Consider the following 19,937-nt stretch of genomic DNA (forward strand, 5'->3'; position numbering starts at 1 on the left):
ATCTACTCTTAGATTTAAAAGTGCATTCTGTAACACAGCAAAATAAGCTCTTTAAACAAAAGAAGTGGCCACGCAGCTGAAACATCATGCCCTCTTAATGAAAAGTTGCATTCAAAGCTGAGCCAAACATGAACAGCAGAGAGTTAGTACGTGAGCAGCAAGTGATGCTGACTACAGCAATACTGAAACCAACCCTTCTGTGCCCTTTATTTGTTACTTGAAATTCCTAAAGTCCACTAGCTTTAGATTTTAACGGAAGCCAGAGGCAAAAGGTGTATTTACTATACCCATTATCCAAGAAAAATAATATTGTCAAGTTAGCATGTGTATATTCCTCACTTGTCTTACTTAGTTATAATTAATATGTTTACTAATGAAAATACAAGGTCTGTCCCCTTTCACCATGTGTTCTTTAGTACTAGTATTGCTTTTCTTTTCTGTTATCTGCAGGATTTTAAAGACTAAAGAGAGTGTCAAGGCAATGTCAGTTGCATTTATTTTTAGGTGGTGGGGTGTGTTTTTTTTGCCTAAAAGCATTGATACGGCTGTGCTTTGTTTGGAGGTAATGAGCTGTAGGAGAATTTTAAAATGTGGATAGCTGCTTAGAGTAAAAAAAGAAAAAAAGGTAAGAAAATATTTAGCCAGCCAGCATTCAAATTTTAAAATACTTCTTTTTATTCAAAAACATATTGGAACCTTACAATAACTGTAGTAAGCACCTGCTTGAAACGAGAACTTTTTTTCTTGGTGTATGTTAAATATTTCAACATGCAATAAGATAATTTAAGATATCATAGTAGAAATGCCTCTTCTGAAAGCTTCTTGCTGAGTGGAGACTTTTGGCGATTTTTTGCTTTGAATGTTCCTGACTCAAACCTCTCAGGATTTTTTTTTTTTTCATTTTGTTTTAATGTTTAAAAAAGAGCTTCACCCCGGCAAAGTTTGTATTGATAGAATGGGCAGAGAGTAGTCTATTCTCTGTGTGAACTTGTTTCCTCAGCGTTACTATTTCTGGCAGTGATTTCTCCAGCTCTAGTGTACCTGCAAAGCTTAATGTTGGTTAAGACCTTTTTCATTTCCTAGACAAACATGTTACTGAAGTTAGAAATATGAACTCCCGTATTATTTTTCTAATTTTGCTTTATCAAAATTGTTTCCAAATGTGACCCCCTGCAGTGAAAACTAAGTAAGAACCATTCATATTTAACAGCATCCTCTATTAAGCAACTGTTGTACACCTGTCTATTCCACTTTTAATATTAAGCCATTTCTGTTACCCTATTGACTTCCTAGATCCTTTGGACAATGATTTGCAATATAGCAGTTTATCTAAGGAGAGGAAAAAAAAAAAAAGTCTTGTAGAACATGGGATTGCTCAGGCTTCAGATATACTACGGAAATTACTGAGTCTGTTCTTTACTTTTTGAAGCTAAACATTTTTCTAAACACTGGACTGCCAGATATATATTTAGGCCCAGTGTAACTCAGCAAAATTCATTTGAAGTAAATGCTTATTTGCCCGATTTGTCTTCTGGTAAAAAATCTTCTGCCTCTTCCCATTGAATACTTAAAAAGAAATACGTGAAAGTTTCAAAATGCTAGATGGATAGAGATAGCTGCATATCATCCATTTATGTGTGTGTGGTTTTTAAATTAATATTAGGGTGAGCAGAAAATACAAGACGGACTTCAGCTGCACCCATAAAAATAAAAATACTACTTCTCTGTGGAACTGCATTGCTATATTTTTCTGCGGTACCAGAATACCATCCTTGTGCTTTCCACTAGCATTATCCGCTTTGGAAAGAAAAATGCATGACAGCCTCAAAATGGCGTTTTCTGTTAGGGGAAGGCAAAGACGAAAGCTGGAATAACATAGTGGTTCCAGCACAAAATGGCCTTTTACCAATAGATTTCCAATAAATTTCTTAGACTGATTAAGGTTTTGGCTATTAACTGGCCAGTAAAAGCTGAACACTAATACAGTAAATCTGATATTCCTATTAAAATTTTCCCCTGTATGTACGGGATCCCCATTTGCTATATGAGCATGTGTGAAAGTACGGTATTAAAGCAAAATTGTGTTTTGTAAGTTCCCACAATGAATCTTAAGTATCTATTTGCTTTCCCTTCTGTGCTGAAAACTCAGAGCACTGCCAGCTGAGTGCTGGAACAACACATTGGTCTGTGCATGCAGTGCTTTATCAGACAAAATCCCTGATCCTTCTGTCAGTCTCCCTAATTGTTTCAGTTCTAGTACAGGAACGAGGTCTTACATGCAGGTAGTGACGGAGCAGTTAGTTGTACGTGTTCTCCGGATGTATCAATAAGCTGTTATGATAATGTTGAAGGGATAAAATTACTGCTGATGTAGTGCTGTTATGATCAACCTCTTTTGTATAGTTCTAATGCTGTATTTTAGATATATTAACATTTTTTAAATTGCATTTATTTGTATAACTCACAAAAAAAAAAAAAGTCCTGAACCATGTGTTCTGTGATTTTTCCTGTTATAATTCAGATGTAACCCTTTGTTAGTAATCTTTAGGCTCATTATTAAAATGTTGTGTTTGCTATTGAGCAGTATTATGTAAACTGATTATTAATTTACAGTCTTACTCTAATAGTATGCATCCTTCCTGGGCTGTTGTAACATGAAACTGTAAATGCATGCATACACATACATATCTATCTCATGTATAGGTCTTCCATACACACAATTGCACACAGCACACACATGCAGAAGAGACGAAGTATGTGATTTTGTTAAAACAGTTGGTGGGGGAAGGGGGAATTGTTTAATTTTCTTACAAATAAATGACGGAAGTAATATGGGCCTTAGATGACAACTTTGATTTTGGTATTTGGCTTCAGAAGTTTTTGAAAAGCAGATGTATTTCTAATTGAGTCAGGGAGGATTCTCTATTTTGAACCAAGTCTCACTGTCCTGTTGCCAAGAGGCAAAAAGTCTCTTTGTCTATCTTTTTTTTCCCCACACAATTTTCTTACTAAGTTAGTTGTTTGCACTAGAAAAACTCTGTGCAGTTTTCTTGAACTTCTTGGTGGACCAAGAAAAAAATCATTGCATTACATTTCTGGTGATAACATTTTCTGGGAATATAAATTGAAATGTTAAAAGGTCAGCTCTTAAATGCTTTTTTATCATCCATCTAAAATCTCCAGTAAAACGTATTTATGCCCTAGGAAAAAATGGTTAAATTTGAAACCTGAAATTTCCATGGATTAGTCACTGATATCCCCTGGGAGTTTTCAGTATTCTGAAAAGGAAGTGTTTTTAAAGAACTGAAAAACATAGTTCACTGAATAAGCCTGGAAGCAGCTTTTCACAATTTGTCCCCCCCCTCTTTTTTTTTTTTTTTTTTTTGTGACGCCAGTGATATCGTTCGTGTTGTACTTTGTTAGTGTAAATAGCATACTCCGTTGGATGTTTTCCTTATAAGAGTGTTTGTATTGGTTTTGTCAGGTTGTAATAAACTTCATTAAAATAATCTTTATTAAATTATGGAATACATTTAATCTGCATAGGTGCTGATTCATCTTTTAAATAACAAAATGAGAAATTATAAATATTTTTTTTTCCAATAAACTTCTGATTTGCTGGCAACACTGGAATGACCCCCTTTTTAAAAAACATTTTACATGCCATGTAATGTAAAGGTAATATAATGTAAAGGTCTGTCTGTACAAACAGAAACTGTTCCTTTCAAGACGTGATGCTCTGAGTTGAGGCCTTGCTGCTGCTTCGTCTGCTTTGGAGTCCCAGAGCCGTCACTCCACCACTGCAGCTGCTGGTAGTGGGGCGAGTTTGAACTTCTGCTGATGCACGCTGCCTAATGCTGTGCGTTGCTCGCAGCCTGTGCTTGGGAGCGGGGCAGTCGTCCCTTCAAATTTTCTGACTTCCTTTCTGTGTATTCTGTACTTTCTGTCAAATGTGAAATGTATGTGTATAGGTCCTGGAATGCTTAAATGTATCTCTCTGTGGGAATACATCTTTTGGACAAAGGAAATAGGAAATATAGAATCACATGTGTGTGTGACATTTTGTTTACTAAAACTGAAAAGTAGCAGAATACTGTTAAAGCTGAATATGTAAATTTAGGCATCCCTTCAAAATGTAAGAAATTAATAATGCAAGTGTGACAACTTTAGTAAGTATAACATGACAGACAGGAAGAAAAAACCCAAATGATTCCCAGGAAGACAGTTCATGGAACACAAATTCTACAAGGTACTGAACTGAAGATGGTGTTCTTTTTTTTTTTTTTTTCACAACTACAGTTTATACCTGCAACTGATACAAAGAACGTAGATGCCTGTATTATTGGTCCAGATAAACACCAAATAGTTGCAGTAGGTCCATTATTCTCTCAATGTCATATTTTATGATAATACCAATGATATGTCAATATCATTCACGTTAGGATTTTTTTTTTCCAAGAGGCAGCATTTAAATTTACTAATGGCAATATACTGTTACAGTGTGAGATCCAAGTGATATTTTACATAGCCAAGCTAGACAGATCAATGTAAGATGCACCTTATGTGCCACAACACTTCAGTTTTAATGGGTTAAAGTGAAATATTAACTTGAACTGTAAAACTGAAGTTGTCTATATCAAATAGATATGATGCTGACGTTCAGCTCAAGCAGATTGCGTCCCTATGAACTCTGTATCTGCAACCATTTTGGATTAAGTATCTCTATGTGTACTAAATAATGGCAGCTCCGCTGTGAGTGTGTTGCCATAATGGAGATCCCTTTTAATTTCCTCACAATTTATGTAAATCTTTCACCCTTACTAACATTTCACTACCAAAAAACCACTAAGGAATTTCTGTGGTATGCCATTTTTGTTCCCTTTGCAACTCACTTTGTTCAGGGTTGTAGCACTGTGTTGTAATTAAAAAAAAAAAAGACCTACTCTTAATGTCACAGAACTTGGTCACTGGACAACTCCTGGCCAGTTTAAAAGCCTTCAAGTAATTTACAATATAAAGGTATTTTAATCCCCTTTTAGACTTAGGAAATTTTAAGTTTTCAGTACAGATTTAATCATGTACATTTGTTTACTTTTTGCAGTTTATCATTCCCTAAAAATTAACATTTTCTTTTTTACAAGGTGTTATTTACCTCTCTTCCTCTCTTTTTTTTTTTTTTTTATTTTTTTTTTATTTTCTCACTTCCCCCCCCCCCCCCACTTCAGTACCTATTTCTCCAGGGCATCCGCTTTTAAGCAGACGTGTCCGTGTAAATGAACGGAGGGCTGTGTTCTAAAATCCAGTAGTTTAACTCTGTGTTCCTTGTGGTACCAGGAGAAAAAGTAGTGCCAGGTCAGAGGAGGAGTAGAAATGTCAGTCACTGCTGAAGGCACAGAAATACCAGGTGGTAAAAATCCCTGAATACTGTAGCTGTTGGACGCCGCAGGTGAAGCAGAGCGCTTCCCCGCCTGAGGCGGAGGTAGGGGTGCTGCCGAGGGGGAAGCTGCAGCGTTTGCCGCGGTCACTAGGGAAGAGTTACGACGGTTCCCGCCGCCCCGGGAGCTGCCCGCTGCGGCAGCCAGGCGCTGACACGGTGCTGCTGCCTCGGGCAGGGCGGTGTGAGGCCGGCGGGGAAGCCCCTCACCTGCGCCTGGCCGGGGACGGGGCCGGGCCGGGGCGGCGGCACCGGGGCCGGGCCGGGCCGGGCCGGGGCGGCGGGGCTGGGGCGGCGGCACCGGGGCCGGGCCGGGGCGGTGGCACCTGGGCCGAGCCGGGCCGGGGCGGGGGAGCGGCGTGGCGAGGCGAGGGTTAGCAGGGAAGAACAAGAGACAGTCATGCAGAGTGTGGAGCTGTATTGTCTGCTCTCAGCGTGAAGAATAAATTACAGTCTGTCAGAGCATGACTTAACAGTGCCAGGGGAAACTGGCTGTACTGTAAAGTTTAGTTACATTTTCAGCAAAGTGAAATGGTGGTATTTTGCAGCTGAGGAGCTCGCTTCTTATCTGGCCATAAAACTAGACGTGACTATGCCATTGCTTAGGTTCCAGCTCGCACATCCTTCGCAAATACGTATTTGCAGCTCGGTTAGCCTCTGGGAACTTTGTAGTGTACTCATGACAAACAAGTAGAAGCCAGTAAATAAAATCTTGTATTGGGCTTTGATTTGCAGCTGCTGATGTAAATTTTCATGAGTAAGCATGGTATATAAGCAAAATATTAATACTATCAGTTTCAAGCGTACAGCTCAGTATAGTTAAAAAAGGGAAAAAAAATAGTTGCAAGACAAAATTGTGTCGGTAACACCCTTTAAAAAACTGCTAATGCAATGCACTGTTTAATGCCTCCTTTCTTTGGGGGAAAAAAAAATTAAAAAACACAACACTTGTCCTACTGCCAGAGTTTCATTTGTGTTGATACCAGTTTAATGCCAAGTTTGCTGTAAAACATTACTGTTAAAATACAGTGTACTGAAGGAAGTGTTTTTGCAAAATGTTTCATTATGTTTTGAAGGCAAGGATGTAGAAATATATCCTTGTTTAGCTTGCCTTTACAATTCGGATTCACTTCAAAATTGACTTTATTTGGTGTTTAAATGTTTTTTCCCATAATTTAGTACACCACTGATCCATTGCAATTAATGTGAGTTATTCAACAGTAGGATAGAACTTTCCCAAGTAATCTGTACAATGTGTAATTACTGTCCTTTTTATGAAGTGTACAACAGCTATAATCCCACAGAGCACCTTTGGTCCCTTTAGGGAACGATGGGCAAGACTGGTTTGCTTTTAGTTTAGTTTTGTTTTTTTTTTTAATTATTATTTTTAATCCCTGGAAAGTGTCTTTAAAAAGAGAAGCTTTCTAAATATTAAGTAAAGCTATTCTTGGTGATGTTTTTTGTAACATGTACTGGAATTATTTTGACGATACAACAAAAAAAAGAGTAAATTTACACATTCCTAGATAGCTTAATCCTAAAAAGAAATATGTTTCATTGGATTATTTTTTAAATAAACATGTACCTGATCATTTTTTACTAAACATTTCTGGAGGTTGTTAGATTAGGAACCGCCCCATACTGAAAATGAGCTATATTATTTAGAAAGAAAAAAATGACAAATCTCTTTAGAGCTGACCTTAGTGTTCATGACTGTATCACATACAGCTGAGAGGAAGGAAAAAGAGATAGCACTCTGAGTTAAAATACAAGCAAATGAATTAGCAGGAGTATCTATAATGAGTTTCCAATAGACAGAACTTGTGATAAGGGGAAAGTAAGGGGTTATAAAATTATGTAATAGTATAAACTGCGGTGTGAAAATATTGGCTTATTACTATTTACATAATTTGAAATAATTCAGGCATGATTAATCTTAAAATAATTCATCCACTTCCTTTATGGAATTTAATTTCTATTAAGTGAAGCTTACAAGTTGGACGTAATTGTTTTCCTCTTTCCTGAATACTTATTTTTTAGTACTGTGGTAACTTAAAGTTAGATGACTTTCAATCTTATTTTACAACTATGGTGACAGATATAATGCATTTATATATCTCCTTGAAGAAGGATAACTTCCAGTGAATGAATCTGAGCCATAATTGTGTAAAGGCAGTGCACTTTTAACCGTCCAAATGCACCAGAATTATCCCAGTTTTGAGACAGGCAAAAATCAGAGATGAAACTCAGCTGTTTTCACATTTATACAAAAAGTGAGAAAGGAGGGGATAGGTATGGAGAGTAAAGAACAAGATCTGTGGGTTTTTTTATAGAAAGTACAAAAATAATTAAGGAGCTAAAGATAGCGTCTGACAAAAAGGGGGGAAAGTCATTCAGAAAGCCTATTAAATGCAAGTAAAACACTATCAGCTAAGCTGTTCATATACTTGAGCCTGATCCTCCCCTAGAAAACAGGTCTGTCTTTTATATCCCATTGGCATTAAAAGTTGTTGAATGCACTATCGCATATAGTATCTTTTTTTCCTGTGTAGGGTTAACGTTCTCATCCGTGCATGTTCTGTTAAAATAAATACTATCATGAATGTCATACCATTATGTTTAAACAAAAATGATAAGAGTTTTAGCTGGACATTATGGCTGGCTGCTGCTAAGTCTGTTATCCAGAAATTTTGCTTGCTTTTACTTTTTAACCACCCAGAATTTATGCATACACATCCTCTGCATCCACAGTCTGTATGCAATAGATACCAAAGTTATTAGGAGAGGTCAGAATTACTAGGTGTCATTTTACCGAAATAAAAATTTGTGGGAAAGTTACTGTTTAGATATCTTGTCAGCTATGTCCTGATAATATCTAGTATGCTTTTACTATAATTCCCTAAGAATAAATATTAAAAACATTTCGTGGTTTCACACCATTAAAAAAAAAAAAAAAGTTGGTAAGGGTAAACCATAAAACATATATTTGGCTTACAAAAGAAATGTTTATTCTCCTCAGAATGCCAGTGGTTGAGCATTTTCTTGAGATTTGAGGCTAGATAAAAATGTGTAACAGAGGTTCCTTAAATATGCCACTGCAGTAGTCGTTCAAGATGTGGCACAGCCAGCCAGTTCTGAGAAACCCACATGTGCCACCCTGTACTTTCTAGACTTGGCTAATATTGGGCATTTTAATAGAGCAAAAGGGATTAAAGTCAGGCCTGAAAACAATGAGATGGGTTTACATATACTTGATGATGTATAGGTAGCAAGTATTTTCCATCAAATACAGTGTATATACTGCTGTTAGTAGTGCTGGCGTTCGCCAGTCGTACCAGTTAGGCAGAGTATGTACAGCTCTCGGAATGGCTGCGTTACAAGCTATAATATATTTCAAATAGTATTAAGTCTTAGCGACTATCATTACCACAGCTCATCATTTAAATACTGCATTTTGAAAAATCATGTGAGTTTATGTAAGAAGGAAAATGGATGTTGGAAAAAAAATCTATGACTCAAAAGACCTCTGCTCCATTTTGCGGGATAGAGCGTTTTTAAGCAGAAGGTTGGAGAGCAGCCTCTTTGGAGAGGATCTGAGAGTTGCAAGGGATAGAAACTCACATCTACCGGTTTGCTTTTTCTATTGCAGTTTTTTCTTTCACCTCATGATCAATATTTAGAGGAATAAAACATCAATTAGTATCTTTTTTCCTGAGGAAGATTTTACGAAGTCTTGGAAACACATGGTATTGACTTTTCCAATTAGTTGAAACTGCCTAGCTGTTTTAAAAGTACATCAGGAAAGCAATGATAGCATAAGAAAAATAAATATTAAATGAGAGGGACAACTACGACTTTCCTTGAGTAACCATGTAATCCCTTTTTTTCTTATGGTAACATATTTTCCACAAAGACGACTCTTCAAGGTTGAATCCTGAACAGTCTTCTTTCCTTTTCTTTTTTTCTTTCTCCATGCCCCCCCCCTCCCTGCCCCTGTCCCCCCCCACATGTAGGGCAAATCAAATGCTTGATGGTTTTTGTTAGGAAAGCACGTAAAATTTTTTTTTGAATATACCAATAACAGAAAAAGTATATATATTTTTATTGCAACAAGGAGATTTCATTGGTTGAGTGAAATGGCGAGATGTGACGCAAAAGGACACTTGGACGGGTAGAAATGCTGATGTATGCCAAAGCAGGCGTACCAAGAAATGCTGTTGCTATGAGAGAAACAGAGGGAGAGAGAGGGAGAGGGAGATCGTGAGAGAGCAAGTTGTGGAGGCCTTATTTTTTCCTTTTTGGCTTGTAGCAGAGAGACTGCAGCATCTCCAGTTTCTAGCAGGGAGGGTTTAGAAGCTTTTGGTGGGTATTTTCATAAGACTGAGCATTTAGAGGAGGGGAGGAAGATGAGAGACACACAGGTCACCTTAGAGTACAAAAGCAATTGGAAAGTAGGAGGCTGTATATACTGAGCCAATGATCTGTGCTATGATAGATACACAAATTAGTACGACAGATGAAGCAGCTTAGCTCATTATCCACCTGATGGTATTAAGACTTACAATTCAAAATTACAAAATTAAAATGCACACACGCACAGACACGGACAGACATAGATTTATAATGACCCCACCTTTTCAGCCCATGAATTATCCAGCTGGGATACCGACGTCTCTTGTGTAACATTCTTAAAGAGCTGCAATAAATTCACCTTGTGAGTCCATTAGCCAGAAAAGGGGAAAAATAATTTGCAGGAAATTTTTTTTTTGTCTCTCTTCTTCGGCAAGGGGGAAAAAAGTTTGTGCTATGAACTTAGCCTAGCAGCTTCTGGAACGTGAGCCAAAAGGGGCAGGAAGTTGTTTTACAATAGCGTTACAGTGATCTGCCACAAATGGAAAAAGCCAAATGTTGGACTCGGCAAAGAGAAAAAATATCCTTCTCCCCCTCGTTTCCCTCCTTTTGCCCCGTAAGAGAGAAAAAGAGAAAGGAATGTCGAGCTAGAAGTTCTTTTTAGCTTTTAATTACTTCTTGTAAGTAATGGAAAGATTATCTTACTTGCATATTCCATGGCAAGCACGAGGGAAAGAAGTATCAAAGGGACGTTTAAAAAAATGCACTGGGTAACTAGCAACGGGACTTTTGGCACAATTCCTTGAGTTTGCTTGAGGTTATGGAGGGGGGATGGGAAGAAGAAAAGCAAGTCGATGCAGTACGTTTTCTTTAAAAAGGGGAGGGGGAATGGAGGAGAAACTATATAAAACTCTTTTTTTTTTTTTTTTTTTTTTTTTAAAAGGAAATGTGTGTTGATCCTCTGAAGCTGAATCCTCAGGCATTTGTGGCCCGTCTTTGCAGTCCGATATGTTTTTTTGTGAGTGTGTGTAAGCGCTCTCAATCAAACAGCAATCATGGCAGCTGTTTTTCTTCCAGCACAGCAGTTGAGCTGTCTCGCCCAAATGCTTATCAGCTTTTGACTCGGTGCCAAGATAGTTATAAGGGCCAAGCAGCCTGAGCTTGGGCTGTGCAGCTGGTTTAAAAGTAAGGGCATGAGAAAACAAAATCACGAAGTTTTTTTGTCACATACAGTATTTAGTTTTTCAGATATCCATTTTCAGCTCTGTGGGTTTGGGTTTTTTTTTTTCCCTTCTGTGTGTGTGCTGCAGTTTCGTGCTCCTTGCGGGCTGCTTTGCTACAGAGAGACATCTAGGTATGTGTAAATGTAAAGAGGAGCCTTCTTTCTGGTTTAATCCCGGAAGATATTTCCATAGGACCGCCCCCCCCAATTAAAAGCTTCATTAGCCGCGCTGCACTGTCAAGCATCTCGCCATAGCGTGGGTGCATTTACATTCCAGCGCAGCGCCCTTCCTCCCGGTTGCTCTTTTTCTCCCTGGTCCCCGTCCCCCCCCGCCCCGCCCGGCGGGGCCGTCCCCACCCGCACCGGGGCCGGCGGGGCCGGCGCGGGTGTCCCTGCGTGGCGGGGTGCGAGGCGCGGGGTGGGGGGCGCGGGGGCGCCGCTCTCTCCCTCTCTCCGCTGCCTGTGATGAAAACGAGCCTGCTCACGCAGGGCCGTGCCTCTCTTTCATCATCAGCTCTAGCCCTCTGCGTTTCGCTAGCTCACGTCCTCCTCCTCCTCCTCCTCTTCCTTAGCCAGATTGCTCCAGTCGCTCACAAGGGGGAGGCTGGACTCTGAGAAAGGGGAAAAAAAAAAAAAAAAAAAAAAGGTTGCTGCTGCTGCTCGCATTCCTGCTGCAAGGGCCTCCCCTTCAGACGGCCTTTGCCAGAGCAGAACTTTTAAAAATGCTGCAAATAGGATCTTCTTTTTCCTCTGCTTTATTTAACCCTCCTCTTCCACCGTGTAAGAACGGGGCTCATTTTCCGCCTCTCCCGCGCTGTGCTCGGCTGTACTGTATATCGCAATGCCGAGGTTAAAGCTCCGAGTATTTTCCCCTCTGGTGATCCTTTTCTCTCTCTCTTTTTCCTCCGTTGAAGAAATTGATTTCTTTGACTGAGCGATGAATCGGGCCTTGCTAGTTTGTATGCCGTGAGAATTGAAGGCTTTTACTTGTGATTTTTTTTCCCTCCCCCGAGTATCAGTGCGCAGCGCTGCTTACGGAACAAGCCTCTTGCTCTCGCTGGCTTTCTCTTTCTCTTTAACAGAAATATATTTCTAATGGCTTTAGGTATCTGCGCCATGTGAAATAGGGCGGATGATATCTCTCCAAACCCCTTGTAATTTGACCATGGCTGAAATAGAAATATTGGAGGGGGGGGGGGAGGCAGGGGGCTGGGTGTGGGGCAGGGGGTGCACAGGCTGTTTCGTCCTTGCAAACCTCTCCCCCCTCTTTCTCTGCTGAGGAGGGAAGAGGGGATGTGCAGTAAAATGCCGTCTCTGGGACAGGTGCCAGCTCCTAGACAAAAGAAGTAAAATAGGCGGTAAAGGGGGAGGGGGGGGGGGGAAATTAATAGCCAACAAAAATAGGAATCGAAAATCTCCGGGAGGCAGCGCTGGTGAAAGGAATGGTGCCTAACTGGCCTTTTTGCTGAATATTTTCTTAGCGATGGGTGGAAAGGAGAAAGTTGCGGCGTAGTTTTTATTCTCATCTTCTCTGCAGACGTTTGGAAGCGTGAAGGGAGGGTGGAGGGTGCCTTTTTTCTCTCCCCCCCCCCCCCCCCTTTCCCTCCTTTCTACTGAATTATTCATAGTGTCAGTGGTGAAGCCAGGACTATTAGCATTCATCAGACATGCTGTTTGTCTGTTTGCTAACATTCTTCATTCAAGACTTGTTAACTACCAGACAAGCTTAACACGCTTCTCTTTTTCCCCTCCCCTCCTCTCTCCCTCCGTGTCTCTCTCTCTCCCTCTCTCCCCCCCCCTTCCTTCCCTCCCTCCCTCCCTCCCCCCCCCCCCCCCTCACTTCTCCCTTCCCTTCCCTTCCTTCCCTCCCTTTCATGCCACCCCTCGCAGCCGCCCATTGTTGCTGCCGGGCGCTGGCAGCCGGGGGCAGTTGTGGCAGGGAGCGGGCGGAGGAGAAGCCGGCGCCCGTTGCTAGGTAAGGACCGCCTTCCCCTCCTCTCCCAGGCCTGCATGCACTTGCAGGGGCGAGAAATGCCACAGAGCTCGCTCAGTGCCTTCTGCCTGCTTTTCCAGGAGACTGCAGAGCTGCAAGGTGAACACCACCACCACATCGGCGGCTCCCCGAGGCTGGCTTCTCGCCCTGCGCAGGGTAAGCTGCTTTCCCACCGCCTCCCGGCTCCCCCTTGGCGTGCACCAGCGTTTCGTGTTTGTGTACAGCTACGATGGCGTGAGCGGCGAGTAATTACCAAGTAGGAAAATTAAGTTTCGGAAACTACCTGGGTATCGGCAAATTGACTTGCGTCTGCCTATTAATATGTTATTAACCGGTAGTATGTTATCAGCCCAGTGAGGTGTAGGCTCATTCAGGATGATCGCTTTCTGGCTATTAGGGATGTGATACACTAATATTTGCTATTGTTGCTGTTTTTTAGGTTCTCTTCTCCCTCTCTATCAAGCCTGCCCCTCCCTTCGCTAGCCTGTTTAAAACCAGCAAGCTTCATTTTCTTAGCAGACAAAGGTCGATCACAGCTTTTATTTCTGAATGCAAATGTTCTAGGACTTGTGCCAGTCTTGCCTTCATTGATTACAATATAGCTTCTTTCTTGAATGGCATTCCACCCCCCCTTTCTAAAAAAAAAAAAAGAAAAAAAAAAAAAGAAAGGAAGCTCCAGGAAAGAAACAAATGAAGTTGGGCAGTGCAAGTTTTTATATTTAATATTTCAGTACATTTGAAACATTATTAAACATCCATTGCAGAGCTGTTCTAGCACAGCTGCTAACAAGTATGTAGGGTTTTATGCCATTTGTGCGTGTACACATGAGGGTATGCGTTCGCATTTCTTAACTAATGTTTTTTAAGGTAACTATGCGATGATCCTCAGTAATTGTATCTCATTGCAATTACGCTTCCTGATGACTTAGCAGCGTGAATTTGGAAGTAAATATTTCAGGGTTCGTATTTAGATTTTATAACACCTGGAATTGTTCAGGATTAGTTTATAATTATAATTTTTACCATATATTTTAAAAATACTATTTTTGATGGCCTTTAAAGGTCCATAAGTGCCATAAGAGTGTGTTCTTTATCTTTTACATGCGCGCACGGGCACATGCTAATGCACACTCCCACTCTCTCTTGCTCTTCGGGTGTTAATGAAGGAATTTAAGTGTTTTACTTCAGTATTAGAGAAATGCCATTTACAGATCAAAGTAGCATGTAGATATAGATCTATTGAGTTAGACACAATTTGGCAGATGGTTATACACTTAAGTTTTGTTACTACTATGAAATTGCCAGACCTATTATAATACTTACTTCGTATTCTTTATATAGACAAGTGCATGTGGAAATCAAAGTATCTGGAAATAAATATATGTTTTAAAGACACTTTATGAGAAAACTATTCTTTTCATAGATATTTGTAAAACAAAATTATTTCCTCTGCACTGAAAAAATGGGATGCTTATGTAAAATATTTTAAGCTTTTTTCTTTAATTTTATTTATACCCAGGAATTAAAGTAAATGACAAAACAAATCCAAGTAAGCTTGGGATTTTTTTTTTTCTCCACCCAACCCCCCCACCCCCCCAAATAATTAGCAAATACCTAGTGACTTGTACAAAACCAGTTTTAATTCAGGCCATTGACAGCATTGTATCAAAACCATCTCTGTATTGGCATTGCATTTGGACTGTTTTATGGCAACATAAACTGAAAAACAACTCATAACTTTAAGTAGTAAAGCAGTATTTATTGGCCGATCAAGCTCAAAGTAAGTGGAGAATGTTTTTAGTGAACTGTGTAGATTAAGAAAGGAATTTAAGGACGTATCGCTTGGTGATAGCTAAAATGAATTTCTTCGAAGTACTTTTTAGAGGCCTGTAGTAGCTGTGCAGTACAATGCAAATAAAATATTAGTTGAGGGTTTTAACTTGTAGTTGTTGTTATAAAACCTCAAACTGCTAAACACTCCTCACTGAGACATTTCAGGGTACTCAATGATATTGCTTCTAATGATGCTGTTTATCTAAAGAGGATTTCTGTTTCTTAGGTTGTTATACTTGTTGGGGTTGTTTTGTTGCTGAGGACTAGCACTTGAAGGAATATAAAATTGCTTCTGGTGTATTAGTTCATTATTTTGTGGTGGCTTGCTAGAAATGATCTCTGTGAAAGTAAAAGAAGCAGAATTGCCTTATTACTGGTTTATTTCACAGTGAGGATTTCTATAAGCATGCTGGAAATGAACATAGGAGAGTGCATAAAAAAGATCACGTGTACTTTAATTGAAGAAGGATTAAAATCTGTTCATTAGATTGGTAAATTCCAGGTTTTAAAATTATTTTTAGTCTGTAACTTGAAATGTAACTGCTGATAGAAATATTCAGCCCCTCAGATGAGTGCCTTCAGGAATTATGCACATGAGCTAGACCATTTACATTTTGAAAGTGTTTTGTATAAAAACCTTGGCAGTCTAACACAAAATGTTTGGTGCATGGAATGAAAAGTTAAAAGCATAGACAATACTTTGCTTAATTAAAAGAATTTTTTATAGCTGGCTAGGATGAAGTTTTGCATATTTTCAGATAACAATTGAGTGAAATACAGTGAAAATAATCTAAGATGCACTGGTTTTGCTCCAAACTCGTTCTCCCCCACCCTCTTCCTCCGAATGGATTTTTATCCTCCAAAAGGATATTTAAGGCGTTGCTGATAAATGAACAGTCTATTCTTAAACTCACGCCTATCTTGACTAAAAATTTGGCTTTTACCAAATGGTACCATAGTAGAGAAAGCAGGGAACACAAGGGAAAGGTACATATGTTCTAGGCCTGTGAGTAATAGAGTGCTCAACAGAGAGCACTGTTACATGCAAGGCAGAGAGCAGCTTGCAATGAAACAAGAGGAACATAGTCCACAGCATTTAACACAAATAGGTGGGTTGCGATGTGATTGTTACTTTCACAGATAATAAATGGGACGTGTGGTATCCTTATTCAGGCTAAACTTTTTTAAATTAATTGGACTTTTGCCTGGGTGAACACTGCCAGGTTTGGATCAGGTTAAGGGAGATTTTATTGTGGGTAAAGGAGAGGGAAAAGGGAGGAGGTGGAGAGAAGAAAGGGAATGGAGCACGAGTTACCGCTTTCAGATGTGGGTGCAGTCTGGAGTTCTTGTCTTCATTGAATATAGAAGATAACATAAGACACTAAGGCTGGATTATATTTCGTATGGCTGTATTGGTATAGCACTGACTTCTCCTAGTACATGCCAAGTATTCATAAACATTTTGTAGCAGCTAAGGAGAAATAAAATGAGGAGTGGAAGGAATGCCTTGTTTCCTTGAGGTTTCTTTCTGAAAAAAAATTTTTTGGGGTGGGAAGGAGGGGTGTAATTCACATCGACTCGGTGTTTCAGCAGCTCCCTTGCAGGCAGAACGATCTCACTGTAATCGGCCTTCGTCCATGTGCCACATATTCCTGTGGCGTGATAAACCTCGGCAGGGCCTTCTACCTCATGCGGCAGCGTTCCAAGCCTCCTGTGCACATGGGTGCTCAGGGCACGGGCAGGCCTCTGATCGTGACACCTTCCCTCAAGAAAATGGAAATGTGCTCTAATTAGGCCTTTTTCCTACTAACTGCATCAGTTGCTCTCAGCTTGAAACAGGTGCAGGTAATCAGCCCTCCCTCCTTCTCCCCCCGCAATGGTGGTTGTTATGGAGGTCTAATATATATAACAAAGCAATACTGCCGTACAGTTTCAATTTTGATTTATGGTGCCTGTACCTGTCTGAGAAGAAAAAACCCCCCACAGTTTAGAAATATGATTGCCTGTCTTTGTTCCTCAAATAAGACATACTATAGAACATGTTTCTTCATAGCTACGTATGTGTTCATATAGTGTGCGTGCTCTTACGATGCATTTGATTTTTGCAAAGATAAGTATTCATTTATTCAGTATGCATGCAGCTAGCTAGACTTATGATTGCAGCCAGGAGACAAAAAGTTGAAATCCCTGTAGCCAGCACAATAGACATTCATAAGCAGAGTGATCCCAGTAGATATAAAATGGCGGGGTGGATGTTTTCAAGTGCACATGTACTTTTGCAAGTCCTGAGTTTATACTACTGTAAACTGTACTGGCTGTGCAAATCCGTACTTGTTTATGCATTTGACTCTGTGCCTGATCCACAATAGGATGAATTCTGTTGAGTTTGATGGGCTTTGGAGCAGTCTACCTCTGTCCAGATATTCACCCATAGAGTATGTATGCACGTTTGTGGAATCACTAATAAATCTGGCCTATAAGATCTCACCAGTTTGTGATTTTCTGAGGAATGATGCAGAACTTTGTCTGCAGCTATTTCTGCACTCACAGAGAATATTCTGAATCTCCTAGCGACCCCAGTACTAGTAGGACTTCATCAAAATTCGACTTATCTCCAAAACAGAACATAGTTCTGTTTGAGGCCTTGATTTGTAGGTGGATATGCAGGAGTAAAATGTCCAGAATCAGGCCCTTTGCAGCCTGTCTTTCAAAAATATATACTGTCGAATATAAGATCTCATCTTCTGGGGTCGCCCTTTACAAAAACAGTCTTTTTTTTCACAGATTAGTGTTACCAGTTGTTTAGTAGTTGTACACTCTTCCCTCCTGCATAGGTTTGAAATTAGCTATGCTGTACCTCTGGAAACAAAGGATCTCATCCAAAGGCCTCTGAAGGCGACGGGGTTTTTTCCATCGACTTCAAATAGGATTTGGATTAAGCCTATATACATAATAGTTTGCAGTAATGATCTGACTTCTACAGTGGTTTTCAGGGTCTTCTACAAAACTTTTCGTAACTTTCATAAAAATTGTCCAGACGTGATACTCCAAATGCATGTCTAAGTGTTGATCATGTTTTGTTGCTTTGTTGTTTGTTGTTTTTTTTTTTTAAAAAAAGGGGGGGGGGGGGGTGTCGGCCTCCAAAGAGCTTCATCTCACTGATGCTCCAAATGAGAGTTTTATGAATTAAAAAAAGAGTGAATGTCGGCTCCATATTTGGTGTGTAGTTGATGCATTACCTTATGCATTCTTTATTTAAATTAGGCAGTCTTTTTGGAAGGAGTCTGTAGACTTAAGATGGCAATGTGCTACTTATTTATTTTTATACACGTAAGTTTAAATTAACCTCAACCGTCGTATCCTGTTTTCTGCCAAGGAAAACATTTAGCTCCTGTCCAATCTCTCTGGAGTTTCAAAGTGATTTGCTCTTTTCAAACTTGTTAAAACAGAAATAGAGAAGTAAATTGCTTTGGATACAGATTGAAGTTTTTGCAAAGGGGAAGGAAGAGGAGCTAAGGAAAAAAATAATTTATTATAATAACCAATATACCTTTACTAAATATTAATTAAATCATCATTTTCTATAGCCCTTGATTGATTGTGTTTGAATTGCTGACTGATGCTTTGCAACACTTTAAATGTGAGATACACTTAGCACGTTGCCCATGTATTCTGATACCTGAATACAGATATGTTTACTGTGGCATTCATTCAGCTCCTGAAATTCTTTTGTCAGTATACGCAGACATTTTGAGAAGGAGAAGGTAGCTTCAATTTTAATAATAAAATAGTGCACGTGCTTTTATAACTACAGACACGCACATTTTTAGAATGCCAAATTAGAAAAAAAAGCATTATTTGAAACTTGTCATATTCTCTTTATTTTTCTCTATTTTATTTTTTCTTGTTTTAGGTAATTTCAAAAATAGAGAAGTACACTGGAAGTGGTTGATCTCAGGAGCTAGAAAATAAGAAACAGCACCATCAATCTATTTATTTTAATGCTGGGGGGGGGCAGGCAGGCGGTGGCACTGAGCAGCATAGAGAAATACGTGAAAGCATTTTTGTGTTTTACAACCATGGTAGGCCAAGGTACTTCACACTGAAGTTAATTCATCAGAGAGAGAGGTCAATTTGGGATTTCTGTAAAGGTGATACACTTAATACTGATTTTTCAATACGGGTTACATTATTCTCTCTAATACGTTGCTCACAGTAACTGGTTACAGAATCGCAGTAGGATAGGTGATAGAAAAGACTTTGTTCTGGCCAGAAGATAAAGCTGTAGAAGAATTCATTTACATTTTCATCTGCAAGATGTAATAACCATGAAGAAGTTACAAATATTTGCAGTGTTTTCGATGGTCAGTTACTGTTTCAGTTCAGGGAGTACTGAGTTTGTGAACACAAAGCTTTGACGTGGACTTTCAAATGCATTGGCAATCTTTTCAGATTTTGTCTTGCTTTTTATTGGAATTCAGTATGCAAGAGGGTAGGAAAGCTATGTGATTGCACCTAAGAGATTTTGATTGCTGTACTTGTTTTGCTACCCATACACAAAGAGCTCTGGTATATTTACTTCTACATTTGTATATACAGCAAATATTATTTTCAAAAGATTTTACTCTGTGATAAATCCTTTTTTTCTATCTTTTTTTATATTTATTTTGCTCTCTAGTTGCAGGCTTGTTTTTTTTTTTTAAGAAAGGAGAGTTCTCATGGTATTTTTGTTACCTTTGGCAGATGAGGTGTATTTTCTTATTTGTCTATAGGAAACAAAATAGTATGTCCAGTCCTGAGTCAGTGGAAAGTCTCCCACAGATATCAGAGTTTTGGATTCTACTCTCAAACCAAAGTAACACTAATTTTAAAACCTGGTACAGGAAGCCTGAACTCAAATGACTCTTAAAGTGCATTTAAAGAAGGCTACGTTCTGCATGACCTTATGGACTTCAGCAGTTAGCTTTTTTACCTTCTTACTTTGTCTAATTTAAACCAAGGAGTGTCAGAGTCTTGCTTTCTTGTTTTAAGGGGCACAGGTCAGTGGTATTCCTGCTCCAGCATGCATTTAGGAATGGCAGGATGCATGAGCAGGAATTGATCGT

General features: G+C 39.4%; 2 long non-coding RNA genes across 2 annotated transcripts in view; one reads left to right on the forward strand and one right to left on the reverse strand.

Moving 5' to 3' along the window:
* Nucleotides 1–651: 651 nt before the first annotated feature.
* Nucleotides 652–11,890, reverse strand: LOC135315150 (uncharacterized). The gene is made up of 2 exons (XR_010374586.1): nucleotides 10,068–11,890; nucleotides 652–4,011 (listed from the first exon to the last, which is right to left on the reverse strand). It is a non-coding gene; the product is annotated as an uncharacterized LOC135315150 (long non-coding RNA).
* A 745-nt stretch (nucleotides 11,891–12,635) lies between these two features.
* Nucleotides 12,636–19,937, forward strand: part of LOC135315331 (uncharacterized) — a 61,430-nt gene continuing 54,128 nt past the window's right edge. Inside the window, exons 1-2 of the long non-coding RNA XR_010374776.1 lie at nucleotides 12,636–12,981; nucleotides 13,080–13,155. This is a non-coding gene — a long non-coding RNA (uncharacterized LOC135315331). The remainder of the gene's footprint in view (nucleotides 12,982–13,079; nucleotides 13,156–19,937) is intronic.

This window comes from Phalacrocorax carbo, chromosome 1 (assembly GCF_963921805.1).
Source record: "Phalacrocorax carbo chromosome 1, bPhaCar2.1, whole genome shotgun sequence".
Taxonomy (NCBI): domain Eukaryota; kingdom Metazoa; phylum Chordata; class Aves; order Suliformes; family Phalacrocoracidae; genus Phalacrocorax; species Phalacrocorax carbo.